We start from the raw sequence: 6,000 nt of genomic DNA, 5'->3' as shown, positions 1-6,000 counted from the left end.
AGTCCACAGACTACTTCTTTCTTGGATTCATAGCAACCACAAGTACTCCCACTTGTGTTTTCTTTAAGCTCTTTTATACAACAACTGAAACGATCACCAAGCTCTTGACATCAATCTCGATCTTGATAACCTTAAGTATGTATAAAAGCAAATACTTCTAGATCTCACAAGAGATTCATACATTCAACATAAACAACAACAGTAAAACATGGCTAGGGTTTTTCCTTTTATACTTAAAGCAAAACATAAACCCTACACGTCATATGGGGCTTGGGCTTGAGTTGAAAAATTCTGCAGAAAAACAATTTGCACGAGTTTCAATCGATCGAGTCTAATTTTCGATCAATCGACCTTTGTGGATTTACACAATAAACCCTGTAGTACACTTGATTCCAACTTTACACAAAAACACACATTGAGCAACCTAAATCTAGACTAAATGTTTTGATCATGGTTTGCCAACATTACACATTAAAATTCTAATACATTAGTTCCTAATTTCTTAGAACCTAATATTCTTCACCCTTGAAATCAATGTCAGTTTATCATGCTAATGTGCTATATATATTATACTCCTAACATTTTCTAACTATAAAAGACCAACATCATAACTCTCTCTCTCTCTCTCTCTCTCTCTCAATTGTTAATTTAGCCATGTTCTCTTCAACCAATATTTCATTAAAAAAAAAAAACAGTAAAAACAATACAACCTTTGCCTAGGTACTTTTATTTGATATCCTTCTCATTCTCTTAGTTCCTATAATATATATTACTAAGTCAATATATTAAGATAGCCCATATAATAAATACATAACTTCTTTTTGTATTATTTCATGGATGACATTGAAGTTCCTCAATATTTCATCTCCCCCATTTCCCTTCAAATAATGAAAGACCCTGTGACCACTAAAACAGGCACCACATACGACCGGGAATGCATTGAACAATGGCTACTTACAAGCAAAAAAACAACCTATCCAGTCACCAAGCAACCATTGCAAAAAGACCCAGACTTAATCCCTAATCATACCTTACGCCGCCTAATCCAAGGTTGGTGCACCCAAAATGCCTCACATGGTATTGATATAATTCCTACTCCTAAACCACCTCTAGACAAGTTTCAAGTACTCAAACTCATCAAACACCTTTGGCAACCTGAGCTTTCACTCAAAACTATTAAGCAATTGGTGTCACTTGTAGCTAAAAATGAAAAGAATAGGAAATATATGATAGAAGCTGGTTTGCCAAAAGAGATGTTAGTGTTTATTGTAACATGTTTCAAACAAGGCCAAATTGATGGTCTTGAAGAAGCTCTTGGTATACTCAATTTATTCAAATCCCTTCAATTGAAACAAAGCCAATTTTTTTTAGAAAATCATGATCTTATCATCAAAACATTGACATGGGTTTTAGGTTGTGAAATGAAAAATCAAGTCACTGTGAAGTCTCACATGATGTTAGTGTTGAAGACAATCATTGAAGCTTGTACAAGCTCAAATGTACTAGAATTAGTGACTCCTGAATTCTTTAAAAGGATAGTAGAAGTTTTAAGAAGTGGGATTACTCAACAAGGAATCAATGCCGCTTTGGAGGTGTTGTTAGAGGCTTGTGCATGGAGTAGAAATCTAATCAGGATGATTGAAGCCAACACAGATTTTGAGCTCATTAAGCTTGAATTGAGTTTTCCTGAAAAGAAAACCACAGAGCTTATTTTAGGGATACTATGTAATTTGTGTTCTTGTCTTGATGGGAGAGCTTAGTTTTTAAGTCATAAAGGAAGCATTGTTTTGGTCTCTATGAAGATCATAGGCGTTTCACCAAAAGCCGATGATCGAGCAGTTTTGATTCTTTCAATGATATGTAAGTTTTTCGGGACATAGATGGTGCTTCAAGAAATGTTGAAGGTAGGGGCTGTGGAAAAGCTTAACTCATTGACCAAAATTGATTGTGCTTCATTTTTGAAAGAGGAAGCAAGTGAAATCCTCAGGTTACTATTAGGACATATGTGGTTCACATGTTAAGAACATATATCATGATTTTATGTAATTGGCTAATCCTTTGACAAAACGCACTTTACTTGTATTTGGGTAGATCTAGGATAAGGTTTAATACTTCAAGAAACTGTGTTTCAAGATCAAATGTTGAAGTCATCAAGTCCGTCCAAGAAATAAGTGAAGAAGTGCTGAGTTAAAACTCGATAGCTACTCGACAGCTGCTCGACGCCTTCTCAACAGCTAGGCTATTTATCGAGTCTCTTAAGGTGTTTCTTATCACAATCTCGACAAGTTCTTGATAGTTGGTCGATCGGTCGAAAAATCTTCTGTCTCCTCAATAGCTTCTCGACACCTGGTGGATCGATCGAGATATTCCTCGACACTTGGCTCGACACCTGCTCAACATCTTATCTGTCGAGCTTTACGAATTTTAGATTTTCAGATCTAATTTTTAGCCCATGCTGACATGTATGTGTAGTATTTCTTTTCTCACAACCCTAGACCTATATAATGCTTATTTTAGAGGTCGTCACATAAAAGAATACAAGGAGAACATATGCAAAAGATGACTGATGCCTTATTCTCTCTGAAAGAAGCTACTGCGTCTTTGCACCTTAGCGTTTTGTAACTAAGTGCTTCTTGATCTTCATTGTTGATGAAGTGAAGAACTTTGCAACCAACATCTTCTTCTAGTTGGTGATTAAGTCGCGTATTGGGATCCGTGCAATTGGTTAGTCACGTATTGGGATTCGTGCATCAAAGGGTGGCGTTCATATATTGAAGAGTTCAGAGGTTCTGAAGCGGTAAAAAGTTTCTGTTGTAAGTTCATCTACGGGGATTGTAGAGTCTAGGGACAAAGGTTTTGTACTAGATCTGAAACTTCTCTTTACTATAGTGAATTGCTTTTTGGGAAGGTTTTCCCCCAGGTTTTTTTACTATGAAACTAGTTTGTTTCATTGGTTTTCCTGGGTCATCATATCTTGTCTTTTTTTTTTTTTTTTCGCTGCATGATTTTGACATAATATTGATGTTTATTTGTTTTAACAAGTTTTGTTCATAATAAATCTCATTAACAACTTAGGTTTAAAACTTGTTAATTCTATTAACCGGGGTCTAAATTTTCCAACAGTTACATTTTCCGGAGTGGAAGGATTCTCCTTGCATTGATCGATTTCAAGGTATCAGAGTCAAACCTAGGTAAAATGCAATGATCACCTTCTTCATATATATATTTTTGAACACATATAGGCAAAACGAGCTGCATGTAATTACTTTGACACCACTTTTGCCTGTGACTAATGTTAATATCATATTATATAGTAAAAGAAATCTAAACTTGATTAGGAATATGATTTTTTTTAGGGTAAATTGCAAATTACATTCCTAAAGTTTGGAGGTGATTGAATTTTACACCTTGAAGTTTTAGAATTTGGATTTTACCTCCCTAAAATTTGGTGATGTTTGAATTTTATACCCTAACGTTTCAGAATTTAAATTTTACCCCCTATATTTTAGAAGTGTTTGGATTTTACTCCCTAAAGTTTTGAGGTGTTTGGATTTTATACCCTAAAATTTCAGAATTTGGGGGTGTAAAATCCAAACAACTCTAAACTTTATGGGGGTAAAATCCAAGTTCTGAAACTTCAAGGTGTAAAATCCAAACACCCTAAACTTCAGAGGGTAAAATCCAAATTTTGAAATTTTAAGGTGTAAAATCCAATTACCCCCAAACTTTAGGTGTTTAATTTGCAATTTATCCTTTTTTTGATGTCAAAGAAAAAATTTATAATTTTTTCTTGGTAATAAAAGTCATTTGATATTCTTAATCCATCAAGTAAACACCTGAAACTTTAGGGGGTAAAATCTAAATTCTGAAACTTCAAGATGTAAAATCCAATTACCCCTAAACTTTAGAGGTATAATTTGCAATTTATCAATTTTTTTTTTTATGTCAAAGAAAAAATCTATAATTTTTTCTGATAATAAAAGTCATTTGTTATTTGTGCGCACCGCAAATGAGCTTAAAGGATCTATCTCGCTCTTGGGCTCACAATATACTTATAATGTGGGTTTTGGATTTCCTACTTTGGGTGATTCTAACCTAAAGACCCAGCAATATTTTTACAACTTCTATATTGCTTTCCTCTCGCTCTTTGGAGCTATTATTTTTTATTCCAGACTCTCACTTCAGACCCTCAACAACCCTCTCCCTTTCCTTAGCCTCATATATTTATGGTCCAAAATTAGTGGGAAAATCATGATTACTCTCATGGCTAGTGGGAATGGAGGTCCAATATTGTTATCACTAAGTGGATGTTTAGTTGAGAGTGTGGTGTGGTGAGAATGGCATTGGAACTAGTTCCCACTTCAAGGGAGGGATGATGTTCGGCGGCGGAATTTGTCAAGGAGTTGCCGAGCATCTGGAATATGGCCTTCCCAAGCACTCACGCATGTAGGAGATGGGATGCGCCAGGCAACTTACCAGCCACGAATTGATAAGTATATATTTCAATGATCTGCCCAATAGATTTTGAGCCAAACATGATGCCACAGGATTTATGCCTATGGCCCTAGTAGGCCTTAAGCCCAATTTCTGACATAGGTGTCAAGAACCGTGGGACATACTGTAGAGCTTGAGTCTAAGGCCCAAATGGCCTTGGAGGCCCAGTGTCGTACAATATTCTTTATCCATTTTTATCCATTAAGTAATAGGAATTGAAGTCTTATATATAAATAGTACTATAAAAAGATTTGGAGGCATTGATCAAAATGATTCTTCCATTTGGAAACATGAGAAGAATCTTAGAAAAATGTAGAACGACTTCTTTATAGAATTTATTTATTTTGTTAGCATACGAGCACCATTGGAAGTTTTCCGTTTTGGGCTTCTGGCCCATAAGAGTGCAAAGTTCTAAGTTGATATTAAGAGTTTGTTTTTGTCATAATGAGATTTGAGTTAGTTAGGTTATGTTTGGTTTGTGTGTTTTCATCATCCAATTCTCAATTTTCATAACTCACCATGTTTAGTTTGATTCTCTTTACTCAATTCTCATCACTCATCACTCATCACTCAAAACATTGAAATACATTTGTGGTTTGTGAAGTTTGGTTAGGTGTGGTTATGAACCATATTTTCAACACGGGATTTTAATTCATGTTACACAATGGGAAACTTTCAGCTCACTTATATGTTGTTGGTTGTTAGCGTATGGCAGCCAAGTTGAATATTTCTATTAACATTTTAGAATTCATACCCAATATTATTCTGATTGACAACCAGAAATTTTTTAGGGGATAAAAATAAACAAAAGACACAAGAAAGAAACCATAGAAATAGTAAAATGGCTTACCAAAATCTCTAACTTGATCTTCAGAAAGAAAATGGAATGAACCCTATTTTGATTTGATTCAAATTTCAAGTTTCTCTTATAGTAATTTCGTAGTTTATGTCGATGATTATTTTTGAAATTTGAACATGCAGGTTGAGAGAGACTGAAGCTAATGTAAAAAAAAGATAATCACCTATGTGGACGTTTGAAGTCATTGCTAAAGAGGCTCTAAGTTAGAAAACCATAATGTGATGGATATTGTTAGAAAACCATATTTTAAAATTTGGCTGGATATTGTTAGTACAAAAATGTGATGGATGATTATACCATAATATGGTGCAACCTCACTCATGCAATAAACCCCGCTTTGTGAATGATGTTACTAACTTACTTCACTAACGTTTCATTAAAGAATAAATTTATGTCTCTTGCCAAAAGATATGAAGACTTCTTATTCAATTTGTATGTTTAGATTTTCTCTCTCCATTGTTTATGTTGATGATCATGAACGATTTTTTAGAGTAGAGATGCCCATAATATTGCTTGTGCTTGTGAAATTGAACAAGCTTGTCCGTGTCTTAAAGACTGTTAAATGTGTAGTCGCATAGCAAGCTTATAGCCGCTTCCATAGCTTGTCATATGATTAAGCGAAAGGATAATTGAATTTTGAGGACTTA

The 6,000-nt window shown here is 34.6% G+C and overlaps 1 pseudogene; it reads left to right on the top strand.

Moving 5' to 3' along the window:
• Nucleotides 1-833: 833 nt before the first annotated feature.
• LOC115951988 lies at nucleotides 834-3,205 on the top strand (annotated as a pseudogene).
• The last annotated feature ends 2,795 nt before the right edge of the window (nucleotides 3,206-6,000 follow it).

This window comes from Quercus lobata, chromosome 7, assembly GCF_001633185.2.
Source record: "Quercus lobata isolate SW786 chromosome 7, ValleyOak3.0 Primary Assembly, whole genome shotgun sequence".
NCBI classification, from domain to species: domain Eukaryota; kingdom Viridiplantae; phylum Streptophyta; class Magnoliopsida; order Fagales; family Fagaceae; genus Quercus; species Quercus lobata.
Note: the sequence above shows the minus strand (reverse complement) of the source record. Positions and strands in the feature narration are given on the sequence as shown.